A 23381-nucleotide genomic window follows, 5' to 3' on the forward strand; every position below is an offset into this window, starting at 1 on the left:
TGGGGGAGGGGTGGAGAGAGAGAGAGAGAGAGAGAGAGAGAGAGAGAGAGAGAGAGAGAAAGGATCCCAAGCAAGCTCTGTGCTCTCAGCACTGACCCCAACACGGGGCTCGATCTCACAAACCATGAGATCATGACCTGAGCCGAGACGGAGTTAGATGCTCAATTGGCTGAGCCACCCAGGAGCCCCTCCTTTACTTTTAGAAGGGAAGGGTGGACCAGGTAGCTTTTCTGGCCTCACCAATTTATAGAACCTTTTTCTCAGGCTTTTTCACAGTGAGAGAGAATATGACCTCATTCTTTCTGGGATCGTCTCTTCTGGGCCCCTCCTCCACTTCTGTCTGACCTCATTATCAAAGGTGTTTATATTGTTTCAGTCTTGCTCAGCGTAGATTTTCTTCTCCGCATTTTATCCTCATTGTGGGCTTTCATTTGGGGAGGGAGACGTGTTCTGTCAGTTTTGAAGTGTGTGGTGCCTAGACTGCTCGTGCCCCTTTGTAGCTTACTGCCTCACCATCACCTTGGTGAAGGCACCCTTTTCCAAATCAAATCAAGCAGGATCCCTTCCCGGTTTTGGTGGCTGTTACCACACTGGCCTGCTGTCCATACTTGCCGATTTGGGGGTTCCCTGTACTAAGGGACACCCGCAGCCCGGTCACCTTCCTTCTGCATCCTCCTACCCAGATGTTTAGCGTCCCGGGTTATGTGGCTGTTGGGGTTTGCGGCACTTCCTTGCCGGCTCCCTGCCTTTACTGCTGTGGCCTTCTCAGGCCTGCCTGCCTGCCGGGAAGTCCATCTGAAATGCAGAATGCTTTCTTTTTCTCCCTTATGTCTGGGATGCAGACCACACTGTGCAGCACAGCTCTCCTGGCCTCCTTACTTTGCTTCTCTGCCTCGTCCCTTGCCATTTTCCTTTCTTTTTAAAAAAATTTTTTTAATGTTTACTTATTTTTGAGAGAGAGAGAGAGACAGAGACAGAGACAGAGCATGAGTGTGGGAGGGGCAGAGAGAGAGGGAGACACAGAATCCAAGCAGGCTCCAGGCTCTGAGCTCTCAGCACAGAGCCCCACATGGGACTCAAACTCACAGACCCCGAGATCTGACCCGAGCCAAAGTCAGATGCTTAACTGACTGAACCACCCAGGCGCCCTTCGTTGCCATTTTCTCACACCACCACTGTTGCCCATAGAGCTCTTACTTGGGTCATGCTGTTTGCTGCTTCTGGGGCTTTGCTCCTATTGTTGCTTTGGATTAGAATATGTTTCCCGTTTCTTTGCCTAACTCATCCCTTCTGATCAGTTATGGTTTCCCTCTTCCGAGAGGAAACTTCCCAGAGACAGTCCTCTATTGGGCCTGAGTTAGTTACTTCTTTTTTACTGCCCCATGCACATATCTTTCATTGTACTCATCACAGCATGATTAGCTATTTTTTTTTTAGGATTTTTAAACTTTATTTATTTTGAGAGAGAGAGAGGGAGAGAGAGAGAGAGAGGGAGAGAGAGAATCCCAAGCAAGTTCCCCTCTGCCAGCCCAGAGCCCGATGCAGGGCTCGAACCCATGAACTGTGAGATCATGACCTGAGCTGAAACCAAGAGTCAGACACTTAACCGACTGAGCCACCCAGGTGCCCCATAATTAGCTATTTAAAGGCTCTTTATCTCTCCATCACCTAGCTTAGCTCATGACTTGCCTAAATCAGAGTTTGTCTTACATTCACTTCTCTGGTACTTTGCTAAGAATGATTCCCTGTAAATGCTTGTAGAATAGATGAATGAATGAATAAATAAATGAATTACTAGTTGGATATTTTAGGTAAGTGTGAGAGGCACACATAAAAAGGACGGGTCTCTTGGATGGAGCGAGAATATTATGCCAGGTGAAATAAGTCAGTCAGAGAAAGACAAAAACCATATGATTTCACTCATGTGTGGAACTTAAGAAACAAAACAAACGAGCAAAAGAAAAAAAAGGAGAGAGAGAGAGAGAGAGAGAGAGAGAGAGAGAGAGACAAACCAAGAAACAGACTCTTAACTATAAAGAACAAACTGATGGTCATCAAGGGGAGGTGGACAGGTGGGGGAATGGGGGAAAGGGGATGGGGATTAAGGACCGCGCTTGTGATGAGCACTGGGTGGTGTATGGAAGTGCTGAATCACTGAATATGGTACACCTGAAACTACTATTACGCTGTATGTCAACGAACGGGAATTTAAAAACTTAAGAAAAAGGAGGGGTTTCCAACATATCTGCAGTTTCTGTAAGAGATTATAGCATAGTTCAAACTTCATTTCTTGCCAGATTTACAGTCTGACTGTGGGACCGCGTGGCTCCATTCTAGGTTTACAGGCAGGCCTGTGAACGTTGTAACGTTTTCTGTTATTGACCAGTACCAAGGTAAACATAACATTATAGAATAGATCGATATGAAGCTTTCGGAAAACAATGCCCACTGGAAGCTTCTGGGTGCCTCTGTGTGTGTGTGTGTGTGTGTGTGTGTGTGTGTGTCTCATCACAAATGGCTGAAGCCAGAGGAAACAATGGCCTAGAACTGGCAAAACTGAGCAGTGCTCAAACATGCACCAGTTGTTTGGAGAAATGAATTTATATTTGTGGAAGTAACACACGCAGTACATGATAAAGACAAGGAAGGGAGAGGAAAGAACAAGCCCTCCTCTTTAACCAACTTTTCTTTCCAAAGAAATAAGGTAGCCAACATCTGCTCTGGACAGTTGGCACATGGCCGAGTGATAGAAATGCCAAAGTGGAACTTCTCTAAGGGTCAGGCTTCAACTGAAAATGAACCTGTTGGAGGGTAAGGTCCTTTCTTCATCACATCACACATGAGATAGAGCCTTGGAAAGGTAGTATCACATAGGATGAGGAACATCTGAATGAAGGTGCATAGGCTTTGTTGGAGTCAATAAATAGACAAATGAATATACTGAATAGCTAGAGGAATACACGTCCTTTTTTTGTTTACATTTCTGTCTGCAGCTGAATCTTTTCAGGCAATCGTAGTGGACTAAGCCAAAACTATGGATCCAAATAAATAAAATGGCACTTTCCACGCCTTTTCAGTACATAATCTGAAATTTTATCCACTCTGTCCACCACCATTAAGGCACTTGAATTTTGCCCCCAAAGGTAAAACTTTGTGCAGAAGTTTCTGTTCTACAAATAGATTGGAATTCTGGTCTGCAACAGCATGAATAGAAGTTAAATTATTTAATTCTGATTCCAACTCAATTTTATCAGCATCTTCAGTGTGATTCAAAGTTATCCCATTTCCTAGCTATTGAAGTTCTTGGTGGCGGGAAAGAGGTCGAGCTTAATTTTAGCTGTGGTGGTTCTGAAAGTGCTTCGGCACCGTGGTTGTCTGCACATTTGGCTAGGCCCTGTGTGCTATTTGCAACAGTAATCAAAATGTCACATAAAAGTCATCTAGTCTGTGGAAACTTCCCACAGCTGAGTAGAGCTTAATCTTAATGCTCTGCTAAGGTTGTATGGTGTTGTTAGGCACTGCTGTGTATTTTTCCAATAACCCAGGCCTTTAAATTTTTTTATGTTTATTTTATTTTTGAGAGAGAGAGAGAGTGAGAGAGAGCCGGGAAGGGGCAAAGAGAGAGGGAGACACAGAATCCAAAGCAGGCTCCAGGCTCTGGGCTGTCAGCACAGAGCCTGACATGGGGCTCAGACTCACGAATCGTGAGATCATGACCTGAGCTGAAGTCAGCTGCTTACCTGACTGAGCCACCCAGGGGCCCCTTTGTTTTTTAAATTTTTTTCCCAGTGACCGAGGCCTTTTAATGTGTGTTAAAGAGGTCACTAAGTTTTCACATTTAAACCCACCTGTTTGTACTCTCTTTCCACTTAGGTGCCAGTCTTTGCAACATAGGGACCTTCAACTTCTTGCTTAGTCATATGAGAGAAATATTATATGCATATTACATACAAGAAATACTAGATAGTCACAAAATCATCCAGGCCATTTGGGGTCTTTAAAGCAGCATCTTCACTTGCCTTCCAGGGATAAAATAAACACGCTATGCTGGTAGAATGGCTTGGACTATGCGTTGTGTTGGACAGCCAGAGCAGTAGCAGATCTGTGGACAGGCTTGGACAGAAAAGAAAAAAAAAAAAACCCTCCACGTTGAAATTTCTATGTCATGCTGCTTCAGGGAAATGCTGTTTTTAAAGAAATGAAACACATTATTTAGGGTTTGTGGATGCAATCCAGGCCTTTGAAGATGGGAAGAAGATCTTAATTAGAAAGAAATGGGAAGATTGAATGCTTTTACGGAGAACCCAACATTAAGAGGTATGTTTATAATAGATGCAGATGATATACATCGTGTACTGGCTGCAGCCATTCTTTGACAAAACCAAAGCCTTTAAAGTTACCGGAGTGCATCCGTCTACAAGTTTGTTCAACATCTAATGAGCAGGCATTAATCACGTAAAACTTGGAGGCAGTTCATAAAAGGACAATGAAGATGATTTAAGGCTCGGAAAATAAAACCTATAAGGAAAGGTTAAAACGATTCACATTATTAGCTTGGCAAAAAGGAGTGAGGATTTCCTGTCACTGCAAGGTCGTGCTTGGTGGGCTGGCATGCTTAATGAGAAATGATTCCCCGGGAATTGGAAACTTTCTTCTTTTGTTGGTCTTATTAGCACAATGCATTCATAGGAGAAATTGGGAAGCGGAATGTATCCTAGAGCCTTATCACCCAGAGGGGCTTTGTCAAACTGAAACAGAGAGGATGCGCAGAACGTCTGGAGCTAGGGTTTTCTTAGATGGAAAGTACAACGTCCTGTTTTTTATAGCAGTTTTCGTAACTGCACTGAAGTAATGGCTTGTATACTTAGTTGCCTCATGTCTGTTTTCCTGGCCACACTGTAAGCTGTACAAGGGTTGCGTCAACACCACTGCACCCTCAGAGCCTGGCACGTAATAGATGCTTGATGCGCATTTTGTGTATGCACGGGGAATATATATGCATACACTCTGTTGAACAAAAATGGAATCTTCCTATCCATGCTGTTCTGTAACCCCCTTACCTTTAACAAAATATTGTAACAATCTTTTCGTGTCATTAACATTTTACATTATCACTTGAATGGCAGCAAGCTGTCCTGCCACGTGCATGTGGCCTTAGGTATCTAACGGTTCCTCTGTTGGGTGACATTTAGGTGGTCTCCAGTTTTTCTCATTTCCAACACGGTAGCGACAGTCACGGGTATAACGAAATCCTCTTCACAGGAATTTTAAAAAGGAGACTATTACGAGAGATGGCAAGATGTTGTTCACTGAAGGTTTTGAAAACATGGCAAATACTGATTTAGCCAGTTTTGCTGCAGTCCTATATGGAAGCAGGGAAATGGATTTAATGATCTCAGGATCAAATTGCGTTGGAAAACTTTTGTGTGTATTTATGACTGCCTTAGTCTGTTGGGGCTGTTTTAACAAAAGTACCATCCACTGGTGGCTTCAACAACATTATTTCTCACAGTTCTGGAAGCTGGGAAGTCCAAGATCAAGGCACCGGCAGCTTCAATATCTGGCGAGGGCCCACTTCCTGGTTCATACATGGCCTTCTTGCTGTGTCCTCACATGGCAGAAGGCATGAGACAGATCTCTGTGGTCCGTTTAATCAGGGCCTGATCTCATTCACGAGGGCTCCACGCTCATGATTTAGTCACCTTCCAAAGGCCCTACATCCTAATACCATCACATTGGGGGTTAGGATGTAGCATATGAATTTTGGGGGACCACAAACATTCAGTCCATTGCACTGACTGTCTACTCTAAGCTCTTCCCATACTCCTGTTACTCATTGGAGTGGTGCGTTTGTAAAAGTTATGGAGGAGAGAAATTCTTTTGTGATTGGAGAGCAAATTCAAGTAGTTTAAACAGAAATCAAAGTGTCTGTCTGCTTTTCTCATTTAAGATTTATCACCTTCAGAGTAGCTGGCAAAGTATTGACTATTTTCTTAGACTTAGCTGAGTATAGTTTTTTGTTTTTTGTTTTTTGTTTTTTTTTACACTGAAAAACTACAGCCAAGTTCACATTTTTCTCCCAAGATGACAGTAGGGATTTTTAGAGGTGCTTCTCATGAGGTGCTGACTTATTTAATTTTAAGGAGATGAGTCATTTCTAAGGAGTGATTCATAATGAAAGTGTCTGTGTATAGAATTCTATCTCTTCAGGGACTTTCACGATCAAGTTGGAGATGTGTTCTGAAAAAATTTTTAAAATCCATTCAAATGTGACTCTTAGAATCTGTGTACCAGATGCTGTTTTGTTCAACTCTCATGCTCTTTATATAAGTGAGGTGGTCCTAATTTTTTTCTCCATTGTGATCCTGGCTAGCTTTGCTGTGATCTGTCATGGGCTTTACCCACGAAAGAGAGATTGAGACTGAGCCCTTCCTATTCAAGCATGTGTTTATACTCTCGTTTTTTGAATTTTGCATTTTCTCCCATTGAACTCTATAGACTCCTGGCTGCTGCCTGGTGGTGTTGGTCACTGTCCCCCTTCTTTGCTGTCTGTAGTGTCTGTTCTGGGCATTCTCAAGTCTTTATAGGACTGTTTTTCTCAAGCCAGAAATGAAATACATTTCATGAGTTCCTAGACTCGATATGACCCCTTTAGGACCAGGGGTGGGGGTGGCATGGGAGATGCCCCCCCCGCCCCATGTTGACAGTCACTGGCCTTGCTGCAAGAAGTGGTGGCATCCCAAAAGCCGGGATTAGGCAGAACGAGTTGAGTAAGAGAGAGTCGATTTATATAGCCATCCAGGGCTAGGGCAAGGCACAGAGGAGAGTCTGGCTGAGGAAGACCGTCATTCACCTCAGGGCATTTGCCTCACCTTTCCTCGTTCATTCTCATGGGTGTCATGAACTCTGAAGGGCCTGACATTTTACCTTGCTTGCAGGCTCTCTCGTTAGCTTGCCTCAGTTCCGTGGATGCTGGCAGAAGACATGACGCCTCTGGGTCAGAGACAGAGGGCTTTATTATTCACAGCAGTATCTGCAGCTAGAGTATCAGCATTTATTTTGTGCTGGCTCCCTTAGTCCCAGTTCCCCCAAGGAGATACGAAGAGGGCTGGGTGATGCCAGCACAGGCAGTGGGTTGTCTTATAGGAGAGGAATGCTGAGATTCAGGAACTGGCATCTCTGAAAATGAGCAGTAAGCATGGCTGTCCTTCCCTCCCCAGGAGGCATTGTCTTTATTTTACTGGATAGTAAGTGATTCTGTGATTAACTTTAGAGAGAGAAATTATCTCTGCCTTCCACGGAGGTGTGCTCTATGAACATCCTTGGAAAGCTATCCAGAGCAAAGGCAGTCAGTGCCTTTGTTCCCAAATTGTGCAAAAATGCATGAGACCCAGGGAGAATTGTCTCCCCAGTATGACTTGCTTTCTCACTTCCTTTGGGCCTCTGTTCAAATGTCACCTTGTCAGTAGAGCTCACCCTGAGCATCTTATATCAAATAACCACTTATGATCACTTATATCAAATAACTGCTTATCATCATTGGAATACTAAATTGTATATCCTTAGATTTATGTTGTTGTTGTCTATAAGCTGTAAGCTCTGTGATGGCAGAGACTTTGTATTATTCACTGCTGGGTCATCAGAGCCTAGCACAGCGCCTGGTATAAACATTCAATAAATATTTGCTGAATAAATGAATGAATCCATACATCACCACCAGTCAAGATTACCAAAATGGTCTGTTTTCATGTTCCACATATAAAATTTTCTTATATATATATTAAATGTTTATTAATATTTAGAGAGAGAGGGAAAGAGAGAGTGTGCGCCAGCATGCGCACGCAGGTGGGGGAGGGCCAGCGGGAGAGGGAGAGAGAGAATCCCAAGCAGGCTCCACACTGTCAGCCCAGAGCCTGACACCAGGCTCGAACTCAGGACTGTGAAATCATGACCTGAGCCGAAATCAGGATTCGGACACGTAACTGACTCAGTCACCCAGGCACCCCTACCTTGTGAATTTTTACCTCTCATGGCCTTATGTCCCAACACAGACTGTGGCAAAGCTTTTAAAAATCAGCTGGTGGTGTGCTGGTCAACTGGCTTTAGGAATACAAGCTCCGATGTGTAGGGTCTGCTGATTTCGGTGCTGTCAACTCTCACCGTGGTGGACTGCGAGATACCAGCGGGGTAGCAGCTGGCTTATAAACTGCCTGAATGTTTAACACGTAGCTTTCACGAGCTGGTAGGAGCACACCATACTGCTATAATAAGGAAGTAACAACATATATGTAGTGTCTGGGTTATTTGTACGTGGCAGAATAACATAAAGGCTCAAAGAAAAATACGCTTATGGGTCAGAAGTCCTTCCCTGCGCTGCTGATGTGTCTCGTTGCTTAGACCTTATGCTTACGTTCTCTACTAACAGTGTTTCTCACACTGTGGCCTGTGTCAGAGTCACCCAGAGAGCTTGTTAACACCCAGATGGCCGGGCCCCACCCCACAGTTTGCCACAGTTTCAGGGTGCATGGGGCTTGAGGATCTGCATGTGTAACAAGTTTCCAGGTGCTGATGTGAGGGTCCTGGGACCGTACTTGGAGAACCACTGCCCTAGTGACATTGCATGCAAGAGATTTTGCTCAAAATCTGTTTCCAGGTGCTAAGCGGAAGAGGTAAGTTTTTGTAAATCAACAGTGTATCTGGACCAAAGGGAGGAAAAGCCACAAAATTGAAGGAGGAAGTTCGAGAGGTACTTCCAACATAACTAACAGATGGTCATCCTATGTAACTAAGGCTCATTGCTCCAGATCTTCAAGGTGGTGAAAAGTGAGTTTCCAGGTGTGTGCGAAGAAATAACGCTCTGTTTATAACGCGGCTGTAGCTAATTTTGTAGTACTGGGTTTCTGAAGGGTGAGGTTGAGCTGGAAATGGTTGTGATGAGGGTCTGAATCTTGAGGCTTGCTGAGTAACCTCTCCGTTAGATGAAACTGAGCACTAGATCACTTATTTAAGGGCCTGCATCTCAAACAACCTTGACAAAAATTATTTACCCATTACCATGTGGTACTCGTGCAAGTAAGAGGGCTTGGGCAAAGAGGGAACACTTAGCCTTGATTAGATGGGACATATTAGCTTCCTGAAATCTTCTCACCTGTTTAAGCAGCTCTCAATCACAGATCCTGACAGGATAGACACTCACTGTAGGAAGGATTAACAGGGCTCCGCTAAACCTAAGGGGTGTCACACGTACCCTAGATGTCCCAGGCATTGCGTCATTCCCCGTGGCCCTCCAGCCTTCCGGCTGCCAAGGCCTTGTGTGGTGACCTCTCCCTTTGTGATTGTGCAGACGGATGATGCTGTAAGATACTCTTCCAAGCCTGGAATCTTCGGAACTGATTTAAGCCCGGGGCTGGCTAATTCACGGACAGCCGGGAGGAACAAGATAGGAATAGGATTCCACACGGGGGTTGCTGGTGGAACGGGGTGGCAATAGAAGCCCAGTTCTCCCCGGTTTAGTTCTTTTGTTGTTTGCCAGGGACCAGACCTCTTCTCGGCACTCAGAGCAGGTTTGTTTTGACAAGCTCTGCTTGAAAGAGGTAGAGAGGAAAGGTAGTTCATTATCAGACACCTTCTGGGCACAGTGGTGTCTCTGCCAGAATTACTCTTTTTCACTGGGGGAAGAAGAGAGGCCAGATCTTTGTGTTGCTAGGGTTTCTCTGTGTTACTTAGAAAAATCATCTTGATTGCTTTGGGGATTTTTAAGCAACAGCTGTAATTCAATGAGGCCGCTTTCCCCTTGGTGGCCTGCTGTAATCACCGGCCTTTATCTAGCCCGAAGACTTTCTTTACCCTTGTGGAAGGACTGAACCCCAGGGTATTGTAGGACGTTGGGCCTCCAGAAGGAAGCAACTTTTTATTTTCTGAGTTTAGTCGGGTTTTATTGTTTTTATTTATTTATTTTTAATTTTATTTTTTAAAATGTATATCCAAATTAGTTAGCATATAGTGCAACAGTGATTTCAGGAGTAGATTCCTTAGTGTCCCTTACCCATTTAGCTCATCCCCCTTCCCACAACCCCTCCCGTAACCCTCAGTTTGTTCTCCATATTTAGGAGTCTCTTCTGTTTTGTCCCCGTCCCTGTTTTTAAATTATTTTTGTTTCCCTTCCCTAATGTTCATCTGTTTTGTCTCTTAAAGTCCTCATATGAGTGAAGTCATGTGATTTTTGTCTTTCTCTGACTCATTTCACTTAGCATAATACCCTCCGGTTCCATCCACGTAGTTGCAAGGAAGCAACTTTTTATCTGATGGACCTGAAGCCTTCATGATGACGTCTCTCCTCAGGTCAAAGGATCTTCTTGTCCAGAATAGTTCTAGTCTCCTTTTAGGTTTAACTGTCAGCAGCGCTATCGGGCTGGACTGAATGCCTGCCCCAGTGGTTCTCAAAGCGTGGTCCCGGAATCACCGGCAGCCCAGCCCTTGTTAGAAATACAAGTTGTCAGGCCTCACCGCACACCTGCTGGATGGGGAACTCGGGGTGGGGCCAGCATTCTGTGTTTCCATGAGCCCTCCAGGCGATCGTGCTGCATGCCAAAGTTTGAGAACCGCAGACCTCTATGCAGGCTCTCTCCTGCAGGCATTTGTCGCAGCAGACAGTGGTAGCTTCGAGGCATCTGGGATGAGCTGTTTCTTGGCCGCCATCCTTTACACTCTGTTTGCATTTTAAATAATACGCACTCATTTCTTTCCCGGCATCTCTGCTTAATGATAAAGTGGCACTCTGGCTGTTTAAAAGGTAAGTGAAACTGTTTCTTGGTAAGTATAGATGTAGCATGATGTAAATAAAAGGAGGCAAGCTCTTTAGTATCCATCTTTCAGCCCCTGTGATTGTGCGGCTGGCACAGGCGCTCTGATTAACTCTCCTCCGCTCCAAATCAGAACCGTTCACGTCTGTCACTATGCACCCTTTCAGTTGGTTTGGAATCTCAGCCTGTCCTTTGCAGAATGTTCTGTGATTGCCACACGGTGGCGGGGCCTAGTTTCTGACATGTCCTTTGATCTGAATCGATTTAATGACCATGTGGCAGGAGCCTAGGCCTCACCGTGCCCCAGGTAGAGGTGTTTTCGCCAAGGTCAGCCCAGCACTCACAGTGCGAACGTGAACACACACCAGTGAGTGCCGGCCTCGGTGTTTATGACCCATCCGAGGGTACACACCCCGTTTGTTTTTCCTTAAGGGATCGAACAGGCCAGACCTGTAGTTAATGATGATGTTGAAGTAAAACTGTGGTTGGTGGGAAAACGGGTGTGACTACTAAGGAAAAGGAATGCTTTTTGCAAGAGGTGGATGGTGAACCAGGATTTGCTTAATAGCTGTGTGATTGTTTTGTTTCCTCATCTGAAAATTGAGTATAATAAAGGGAATGTATGTCTCAGGGCCCTTGTGAAAATGAAGTGAAATTACACATACAAAGTACTCAGCAGAGGGGGCGCCCGGGTGGCTCAGTCGGTTAAGCGTCTGACTCTTGATCTTGGCTCAGGTACGTGATCTCACGGTTTGTGAGGTCAAGCCCGCGTCAGGCTCTGCACTGACAGTGTGGAGCCTGCTTGGGATTCTCTCTCTCTCTCCTCTCTCTGCCTCTCTCTCTCTCTCCCTCTCTAAAAATAGATAAATAAATTTAAAGAAATTAACAGAAACACAAAGTCCTTAGCAGAGTGTCTGCAGCTGTGTGTGTGCTCAGTGATCAGGAGCTGTTTAAACATTTGTAAATGTGGCTGTGACCACACATACACTCACAGCCATTCACTTTCATACACACTCTTGCATGTGTACATACCTACACACTCACGCACATATATTTGTGGGTCTACATGCATATACGTACACACTCACATATACTGATACGTGAGGGAATAATAGGCTGTTCCATGACCAGAAATGGTCAGATCAGCGTGTATCTCACACTTTTCCTTTCTTTCTTTCTGAATTTACCCTTGCCTACTCATTGTCACTTTCACCTCAGGGTGGGCGGTCATCCCCATCAAAGCCCTAATGTCTTTGGGATTGGTCACTCTCTACCATCTGAGCTTCACTGAAATCTGGGGTGGGAGTGGGGTGGGACGTTCAGAGCAGCAGGCTCGGGGGCACGGTGGTTGTAGGAAAGCATCTGAGAACAGGAATGGGACACAGATTCAAGTTGGCGCTTGCCTCCCTCTCCGTGTGCTCAGGGCTGTGCGGAGCTGAGGGGAGGCCTTCCTGTCCTGTGGTACGTGTGCACTCTTACCGAGCTCATTTCTCTGTCCCTTAGAGTCTTGTCTCCTGGCACATGTTTGGGCATGAGTCTTCAATCATCGGGGTGGGGGAGTGCACACGGAAGGCTTCGCAGACCTCCACGATCCCGCCCCTGCCTACCTCACCCACCTTGGCAAGTTCCACCCTCCCCTTTGCTTACACTGTACACTTATGCTATATGCTTATATCATGGGTCTCATTTCAAGATCTTGCATTTTCTCTAAGCCTAGGGCCCTTGCACGCGCTCTTTTTTGCCACCTGAAGTACACTTCCAACTCTCTTGGCCCAGCTCTGTCTCACTTACCCTTCAGGCATTAGTTCGGATATTGCTTCCTAGGAGATAGTGCCGACCCCTTCCACACTAGGTTTGTGTCTGTGTGCCCAGTAATACTCTGAGAAATTTTAACCCTTATACTCCCAGAGCTTAACTCAGTGCTTATTAGCACACGGGGTGTGTTAATACTTGCTGTTGAATAAGTAAGTGTGGGTTACATGGGTGGTGAGAGCTCGGAAGAGGGATGAGGAAACTGACGCTGGGATTCCTTTCTTTGACCCTTCTCCATCCTCGTTAAAATTCGTTCCTGGACCCCTGGGATAGAAGCTGTTCAAGGAGGGAAACTGCTACAGTGGGAAAAGGGGGGAAAAAAGATGTTATCACAGTTCATGTGAATTTCCTTCAAATTCTATGGCATGACAAGAATCTCTTATCCTATCAGCCCCAGGGGCTCAATTGTTAGCCCATCGCTCTGTGAATGTATCTTCCCCATAAGCCTAGTTGCAAAATGGGTACTTTATAAATCGTAGAAATAAACATGCATTTTACCTTTTCTGGCTTAGTAGGTGGGAGAACCAAGAGTTTCTGGGGATTTGAACATTTCTTTCACAACACTGTGCAGGAAGTGGTTTATCATTTTACTTTGAGTTGATGTTCTGGTAATAACATTCACATACTAGGATGGGGGCAATTGTTTAGCTGTCACCCCCAAACTTAGTCATATCATTGATCTGACATCAGAAAGTACTTATCCTATTGATCTAGTGTCAGATGAGTGGAATAAGAGTAATAATGGGCTTTGACTGACAGCTCAAGTTGACAGATTATCAAGTCGCATTTTCCCACAGCCAGACTGCTGACAGGCTTGGAACTCTTTCTTGCCCACACAGATCCCCTTGACCTTTAACTTCTTCTTACATGTGCTAAATCCAGTTCTCATTTGGATTGGAATACTCGCAATTCAGCTTACTTAAAATGCACAGACGGAGAGTCTAGAATTATCTAAACTCAGCTTGAGAATACTACATATATGAGGCAAACAGCAAATATTTGTTTAATGAATAAGTAGGCAACTTTAAATTTATGGCTGGTGTACCAAGAGAGGTGGTCAGGTGATAGCTACCACAGCATCTCAGGTATTCAGAGGTAGACTTTGAACAGCAGCTGGGATCAGCTTGTGTCAGCCATGACAGTAGGTTAGCTGGAGCATTGATCAGGATCAGGAGGGGAGACCAGCCCTTATGTGGCTTGAAATCAAGGATGCCCGCAGGAATACAGGCCCGAGGCCACACCCTTTAGCTCTATGGTTTAAGGACTTACTCCGCTGCGTCTTCTTGGACCAGCAGCAGCCACAGGGAGCTGCTGAGAAATGTATAATTTCTGCCTCCCCTCAGTCCTATTGAATCAGAATCTGCATTTTAACAAGATCCCCAGGTGATTCTCGTTAAATTTTGAGAAGCACTGTTTTAAGAGCTTCATCTCCCTTAAGATGCAAATATCTTAAAATCCTTCCTAGGACTTCAGGAGTTTAGACTCCGGGTCTTTGGTCCTTAACCTCCCGGTGTGACCTTTAGAAGGTCAGTGTTCTTAGCTGTGAGCAACAAAGGTTGCTGGTCTGCTAGAACCTCAGCCAGAGCCACACCATAGAACCAGTCTGGTGAGGGCACTGACAGCTTCCACCGTCACCGAGGCCACCGCTAGTGCCACAAGGCAGTGGAGTGCTGGAGCAAATTTGTACCAGCTTTGGAGGGCCAGTTACCTGCCTTTCTTTCCAGTTGGGTGTTCAGTGATGTCCAGTCCATTTGGAAGCTTGACATCAGCTGTGCCGGGAGTCTTTACGCCATGGAAGTCCACAAATGCTGCAAATCAGGGCTTTTTCGTTTGTTTGTTTCTGAGAGCTGGGCTTTCAGCGCATCACTGCACTGGGTCCATTACTGGTACCACTGCCCCTTGCTTCGCCTGAAAACTACGTGTCGTTGCTCTAGCTGAGTCAAGATGGATATTTTCCTGTCTCCTGACCTTTTTTGTACGACTAGCCTGAGGAAAATGTTATCTGATCTGGGTCTAGAGCAGTGTCTCCAATCTTGGAGCACACAGTGGAATTACCACCGGCAGGAATCCTGATCTAATTTGTGTGGGGGAGTGATGCTCCAAGTGTAGTCCCTGGACCAGCAGCATGAGCATCACTTGGGAACTTGTTAGAAATGCCAATTCTCAGGCTCCATCCCGGACCTACTGCCACACGAACGCTGGAGGTGAGGCCCTGCCTTGTAATGAGTCCGCCAGATAGTTCTGATGGCACTCATGTTTGAGGCACTCAAGTTTGAGATGTGGGCATCCGGACTTTAAAAAGAATTCCCACCAGTCAGAGTGGCCAAAATGAACCAATCAGGAGACTATAGATGCTGGAGAGGATGTGGAGAAACGGGAACCCTCTTGCACTGTTGGTGGGAATGCAAATTGGCGCAGCCGCTCTGGAAAGCAGTGTGGAGGTTCCTCAGGAAATTAAAAATAGACCTACCCTGTGACCCAGCAATAGCACTGCTAGGAATTTACCCGAGGGATACAGGAGTACTGATGCATAGGGGCACTTGTACCCCAATGTTCATAGCAGCACTCTCAACAGTAGCCAAATGATGGAAAGAGCCTACATGTCCATCCACTGATGAATGGATCAAGAAATTGTGGTATATATACCCAATGGAATACTACGTGGCAATGAGAAAGAATGAAATATGGCCTTTTGTAGCAACGTGGATGGAACTGGAGAGTGTGATGCTAAGTGAAATAAGCCATACAGAGAAAGACAGATACCATATGGTTTCACTCTTATGTGGATCCTGAGAAACTTAACAGGAACCCATGGGGGAGGGGAAGGAAAAAAAAAAAAAAAAAGAGGTTAGAGTGGGAGAGAGCCAAAGCATAAGAGACTGTTAAAAACTGAGAACAAACTGAGGGTTGATGGGGGGTGGGAGGGAGGGGAGGGTGGGTGATGGGTATTGAGGAGGGCACCTTTTGGGATGAGCACTGGGTGTTGAATGGAAACCAATTTGTCAATAAATTTCATATAAAAAAAAAATAAAAAGAATTCCCAGATATTTCAAAAGTGCAGCCAAGGTTGAAAACCCGTGGGTTAACAGCTTTTAAAGGGTCCCATATGTCTGCCTTTGCTTTGGAGACTGCGGATGATTCGTTCAGCGGGAAAGACCTCTTCACAGGATGGTATGCCGGGGTTGAATAGAGTCTGAAACCCACATTTGCCATGAAGATCAGTAAATTCCAATTTGGACTCTCGGAAGTCAAACATACAGTGATGACATGTGTCTGACGACACTCTTCTTTAGGGTTGTCAGTGGAATGCTGCCATTGGAAAGTGTGTCACTTGGTAGTTTCCAAACAGTGGGACTCTTACGTCAGAACCACATGAGGTCCTGGTGACGGCGCAGAGGTTTTGGCCTCACCTGGTACTGAATCAGCTTCTAGGGAGGCATGGCATTAGGTCCAGGCTGGGCACCTGTCTTTATAGCAAGTTCCCCACACCACTCTCAGCAACACCTTTTGAAACGACTGCATTAATCTGGGGAGGAGAAAGGGCTTGACATTTATGACTCAAATGCCACGAGAGGCATTTTTGGTCTGAAGCTGATTCTGTGTATACTGCTTATAAAGCCCTGACAAAAATAAAAACCAGTAGGTTCTAACAAACTACAGAGAGGATAAAAGAAAACTTGGGAATTCCAGAGGAATATTCTACATGCTCCTGGATTTGAAAACAGCAAAAGGCTATACAAACCCGGGATCTTTTGGTTCTATCTTTCCTGAGTGTATTTGACCTTGTGTTAAAATAATAGGGAATGGGGCGTCTGGGTGGCTCAGTCGGTTAAGCGTCCGACTTCAGCTCAGGTCACGATCTCGCGGTCCGTGAGTTCGAGCCCTGCGTCGGGCTCTGGGCTGATGGCTCAGAGCCTGGAGCCTGCTTCCGATTCTGTGTCTCCCTCTCTCTCTGCCCCTCCCCCCGTTCATGCTCTGTCTCTCCCTGTCTCAAAAATAAATAAAACGTTAAAAAAATTTTTAAAAAATAATAGGGAAGAGAAATGTAAAGAAGCAGCTTTATTTTCACTTCAGTTTTTATTGGGTTTACTAAAATGTATCACTAAAGTTTATGTTCTGGCTACTTTTGGACAGTAGCAAAAAAAACCTATGGCAAGACTCATTGGAGAAGGTTGTACTGGGTAGATCTTACCATTGTTTTAAAATTAGAAACAATACATCCCTGATTTTGGAAACATTTCTCCCTTTGGCTCTTTCTGACAGTTTTGAGATAGGTACATTTATACCCAAGATGAGGAAGTCAAGAAATTAAGTACATTAGGGGAAAGTGGGTGATGGGCATTGAGGAGGGCACCTGTTGGGATGAGCACTAGGTGTTGTATGGAAACCAATTTGACAATAAATTTCATATTAAAAAAAAGAAATTAGGTACATTGCCTCTACTTTTAAGTGGTGGACCTGGAATGTGAATGTAGGGTCTTTTGTGAGTTTGAAATATATGTTAAGCTCAGGATTTCCTCCCACTACCATTTTGTGATTGAGAAAAAAATAACATTGGAAGTTTTTTTTTGTAGTCAGTTGATAGAAGTCACACCGTAGGAAGGTCCCGGGTGGAAGTCACACCATAGGAAGGAACCAAGGCAGAATCAAGACAGTAAAGATGAGCTAGTTGATCAGAAGGCAAAATGAGGTTATTTTGTTCTCCAGTAGTTTAAGCAGAGTCGATAAACCATCAGTGACTGTGAAAGAGACGAGCTGACAGCTGTGGAAATAATCCGGGATGCAGTTTTAGTGCTAACTGGCTCCTGGTCCCTGGAAGTACAAGGTTCAGGAAGGTTCTGGCTGAGTTGGTCAGCTAAGGCCTAGAGAAGGAATTATGTTTAGATCAAGCAATGACTGGCTACACTTGGAAGGTATGAAAAACATGAAGCAGCTTTTTGTAAAAAGAAGGTTGTAAAGTTTGAAAAATTTTATTTGACACTTTTCTTTGTGAGTTAAGTAAGGTAAGTGTGATTTTATTTTAAAGAAAGGAGAGGAAGCTTTAAGAAAGTTCTGGAATTTACCTGAGGTCAGAGATGATAGAGTAGCAGAGCTCACTGGAATTTTCTGACTCTTTCTCACACCACAGGACCTAAATATATGTGGGGATTTGTTAATAGTTAAGTCTTAGTAGAAATTGTGTATTTCTTTTGTATGAGCTGGTGCTCATGCTGGTTAATGTTTGTGCTTAGTGATTTAAAGAAGGCTTTATTGATGCCTGAGGCCCGCCCAGAGATGCTGATTTGGTTGGACTGAGGTGTGGCCTGGGATTTGGGGTTTTTAGAAGGTGATTGTGATGTGCAGTAAAGTGAGAACCATTGGACTAGAAAACTCTCCCTCTCTTGTTCTATTATCTTGTCCTTGCCCCCTTTTGGGAATTTCTTTTGGGGACATGAGGCTGTGAGCAGTGCACTCTTATTAACCTGTTAGCATAGCAATAGGCCAGGGAGTAGCCTGGCTAACTCCCCCCTTCTAAATGGGAGACGTACATTTAACATTCATTCACTCAGGGAAATTTGGAGGATAGCCTTGTCTTTAATTCATCCAGAGACCTTCCTGAGCCTGCCCTACCTAAAGTTCAAATGCTGGCTAATTTCCACCATCACCAGTGAGGCTTTTATTTGCTCTTCTAATACCATGGTCATTGAGACCTTGTCTTGATGAGAGACATTAGTGAATGCAATAATAAGTTGTTGAATTTTTACAAATTTGTTCATGCTTCAGTTTCAACACCTTATAAAATGGAGAGAACAGCACCCACATGTTAGAGCTAGCAGGCAAGTTAGATGAGATGAATTTATGTAGAGCACCTAGAGCCCTCGGTGACACCTAGTAGCCCTTCCCGAGTTCTAGCTATTATGGCTGCTCGCCTGGCTTTGTTTTCCTCTTTACATTCAAGAACTCAAACATCAGTCAGATTGGAAGATCTTATTCTAACGAGTGGTAAGTGTGCAAAAGAATGGTAAAACAGAGCCCAGATGCAATGTATTCGTTCATTGCACTTGTTTCCAGTAGTGGTCATTGAATATTGTTGAATCTAAATGACTTATTTACCCTCACATTCTCAACATGAAATCCACTTGCAGTCTATATTTACAATAAAAATAAGAGTAGGTAAATTTTTCATTAATTTAGGTCTGAATTAGGCAGACAATTAAGCTGAGTAGACAATAGCTTAGAAGTCTAGTGTTTGTGTTAACTTCTACTCCTTTCCCTTACAGGATTTTTGCCCCTTCCCGGAATATCTGCTCACAGCTGTCAGGTGATTTTTAGTTCAGTTCTACTTTAGGTGCTTTATTACTGTTTTTCCAACTGTGCTTTTTTTCTTGGTGAAAGAGGGCTGATTTAAATGTGTCCTTTGAGTGTTTGAATAAGATCAAGTTTTCATCTCCTAAAAGTAAGGGCAGGGAGAAATCGAGAAATATTTCCTTGTGGACTTGCATGCTTTTCTTCTGAGACTCTATGGCAGTAAATAAAGAACCTTGGAACAAAAAAAAAAAAGGCACCACTGCAACATGTCTTGTCACGTTCTGCTCACCCCTACACCTGATTTCAAATGTAAATTGCACGGCATTTAGCGCTAATGAAAATACTCTAGTGAAGGAAATTGTTAAGATTTTCTGGTGCTCCCGTAGGGGTAATATTAAAACCCCCGTTACTAACATCTCGCTCTGAGAAGACAAAAATGTGCACTGAGAATTCAAAAGCCCTGTTGGCATCTAAATGTGGGCCAATTAATTTGCTGTTATCGACGTATGGGTTTACGAGGAGATGTAAAAGTAGGACCCAGGAAAGCTATTGAGATCCCCCTATAGTGGGGCTCCTTGACCCTGGATTTTTCAATGCTTGCTTAATCATGGCATTCTGCTTTCTATTTATTTATACAGTTGCCTCAATGAACAAATTAATAATTATACAGCACATTGACAAACATGCCGGGTAATATTTGCCAGATTTTAAATTAATTTAATTCAAGGGCCACTTCATTTACAGGATTCATCCGCACATCAGGAATCAGTCTTACCTCGTTGCTATTCATACTACACTAAGATTTTTCACCATTTCCCCCCTTCTTTTCTTCTCTGCAGACAAAGACAGCACAACTTGCCATGCCAAATAAATAGACACTAACAGGCAGGTGGAAGACAGATAGATGCCAAATAGGAATATAGATAAATGCACAGATGACATAAATTGAGAAGGAAGGATAATAGCTGTTACCATGCCATGTGGAAAACAATTAGATTCAACTAAATTCTTTTATTTATTTTCTCTTTAGCTCTAATTTGCAATTTATCTTCTCTTGTTTCACACCTACAGACCTTCTTCACAATTTACAGACTGGAAATTCAAACCAATAGTTATAGTTCCAGAAATGATCACTCTTCTTGGAAACAGAAAAACCATAGAAAAATGGAACTTCATGGGCTTGGGAAACTAAGGAAATTTCTGTGTTGTTTTGTGTATTAGTGAGGTTTGAGTGAGATTGGATTACAAAGAAGGGGGTCAGTTGCCTTTAAAATATTGCAGTTGAGGGGCGCCTGGGTGGCTCAGTCGATTGAGCATCCGACTTCGGCTCAGGTCATGATCTCACGGCCCATGGGTTTGAGCCCCATGTCGGGCTCTGTGTTGACAGCCCAGAGCCTGGAGCCCGCTTCGGAGTCTGTGTTTCTCTTTTTCTTTGCCCCTCCCCCACTGGCACTCTGTTTCTCCTTCTCTCAAAAAGAAATAAACATTAAAAAAAAATTTAAAAATTATAGTTGAGGGGTGCATGGGTGGCTCAGTCGGTTAAGCATCCTACTTTTGGTTTCAGCTCAGGGCATGATCTCATGGCTCGTGAGTTTGAGTCATGTGTCCAGATCCATGCTGACGGTGAGGAATCTGTTTGGGATTCTCTCTCTCTCTCTCTCTCTCTCTCTCTCTCTCTCTCTCGGCCCCTCCCCTGCTCCTGTGCATGCCCTTGTGCTATTGTCTCTCAAAAATAAACACATTAAAAAAGAATTTAAAATAAAAAATTGCATTTGAACCCTCAGACATAATCATGTTAAGGTTCATGAGAAAGAAAATGTTTTTAATTAACTTGTGGTATTTGTCATTTCTACAGTTGTGGCTAAGGGTGAAACCTTGGCTAATAGGAAGGAGTAACACCATGGAAATTAATGAATCAATTTTCATGTATATGCCTTTGTTACTTATGTCAGCATATAAAAATATTGACTGAGCCTGCGTTTCTGCCATTAAAGGAAGGCCTGGATGTCCACGATGTTATCTTATATTGATGGGCAATAATGAAATCTAATGCAGTCATAAGAAGTTAGCTCAAGTAAGAGAACTGCAAACCAAATCCCGTTTGAGGGTTTGCAAGTTATTTTTCATGCTGCTCGTATTCTAATATTTGGGGCATTAGCTGGCCGTGGTTGGCTTACAGGCTTTATAAATGCACATAATCCAGTTGGCAGTTCATGCTCAGAGATGAAAATTTTTCCTACATAGTGTACATAAATTATTACATATCCTGGGTGTGGGTCAGTATCTATCACAAGACTATCCTAAGATTGGTAAGCAATTTGCATGACATTAGCACAGGGTATAGTTAATTATATCTTAATAATATCTACTACCCAAAATACGTAGATTAATATTGTATGTGGTTATACCACACTATCAAGAGATACTTGTTTTTCTCTCATGAAAGTGTTTATTCATGACGGTTGCTGTTGGTTTTTCTGTGGGAGGGGGGGTAGAGTCCACAGGGTGGTGTTGATAAAGATAAATCTTTTGGGGAGGGGCAGTAAATATGAAGCCTAGGATTATATTACAGAGTCCGAGAATGCTCTGCGGGTGTGCACAGCTGTTTGCTTGTCCTGATTAGATTGTTCTTAGAATATTATATTTTCATTTTCTAAGCATGGAAGGATGCTTAGGTACAAGGCTATAAGAGGGCTTTTTTTTTTTTTTTTTTAAATGTACTAACCACTTACAGAAAAATCCGGCAAAGACTAGGCAGATAATTTTAGTGCAAGCTGCCTTTTGCTTCAGTACCCAAGATAATTGTCTCAATCTCCTTTTTACTCTGCAGGTCACAGATGTCAAAAGGCATTCCCACATGCAAGTTGAAATTGCGCAATACGTAGCCCAGAAATTATGTGTCTTTTACTAAAAGAAAAAAAAACCGGATAGACCTATATGCCATAATAATTATAAAAATTATGCTAGCATTTATTTGGTTATATTAATATGCTATTTGTATTAACTAGTTTTACTAATTACCTAATTACTGCCCGCTAGGGTAATTACTCATCTTGATGAAATGTATGTTGAAAGGTGAACTCCTAGGCATGAATTTGGTAATCATTTTCTTATCCAGAATAATAATGGTGAGGGCAGATGCTCAATTCATTTAATACTGTCATTGATTTCAGAGCTAGAAGGAGATTATAAGGTGTAGTCATAAACCTGGTGTACCTAAATAGGAGATTGAAGCAAATAGGTATACATTAGGAGCACTTAGTGGTGTTTCCTTGATAAAAAGGAGCATTAAAATGGATGGTTTCAAAGTCATTTTATAAAGGTGTAGGGAAAAAGCAAAGATGTTGGCACCAGATGGACTGGAGTTTGAGTCTTAGATTCATGTGACTTGAGGAGAGCAGCCTTACCCCTGTGAGTCTCGTTTCCCTATTCTGTGCAATGGCGACATGATGCTCAGTGTCCCCTTCTAGTATTGTGGTGAGACACAGGTTAGATGATGTTTGCAAAGTGTCTGGGACAGAGGGAGCAGCTTTTAACTCTGCTATATTACTCTCTAGGATTTGTGTTTCACGATCTTGACCTACAGTTTATTGATAATAAATCACATTTTGAAATAGAAGTTATTGGAATGACTAGTCATGTGAAGAAGAAAGGACTCCTGTCACAAGTGTGTTTCAGCAGCTGAACCCCACTACCACCAGCCCCAACATGTCCTGGTCCCAGTTATACAAGTGTAAATTTCGGCATAGGTCTCTCCTACTCCTGTGTGTGTGAATATCACCATCGTGAAGGTAGAGACTTGGTTCTTTTTTAATTTTTTATTTATTTATTTATTTATTTATTTTTATATATATATGAAATTTATTGTCAAATTGGTTTCCATTTAATTTTTTTTTTTAAGTAAACTCTACCCCCATCATGGGGCTCAACCTCATGACCCCAAGATTAAGGAGTCCCATGCTGTATGCACTGAGCCAGCCAAGCACCCCAAGACTTGGTTCCTTTTGTTTAGTCTTACATCTTCATCACTTTTCATAAGTCTAGTACAGTCCGCTTAATGAATGTTTGTTGAATGACTAAAGGAATTAATGGACGAATGTCTGTCTAGATGCTTGTGTAACATATGGATCGTATCCTTTGTGTTCTCCCTGGCTCTGAAGGTCGCTTTGGGGAGCACATTGTATTCATCAGATGATAAGACATTATCTCTGTGGGCAACTTGTGCACATGCTAGCAGCTGTGATGTACTGGTGTGGTCTACACTGCCCAGCTCTTACCAATATAGTGTTCAAGGTGATAATGAAATAGACCTCACCGCCCTCCTGTCATCACAGGTGTGATGCAGTTTTTTTCACATCCCAGCTCTTTCTGTTTTAGTCTGCAGCTGCAGGCCAACATCACTGACTCTGGGACCAGGTGAGAGAAGGGGACCCACTCTCCCAGAGGGCAGGTCAGATGAGCCTTTTTTTAGTTGGTGCA

The sequence above is a fragment of the Lynx canadensis genome, chromosome X (genome assembly GCF_007474595.2).
Source record: "Lynx canadensis isolate LIC74 chromosome X, mLynCan4.pri.v2, whole genome shotgun sequence".
NCBI classification, from domain to species: Eukaryota; Metazoa; Chordata; class Mammalia; order Carnivora; family Felidae; genus Lynx; species Lynx canadensis.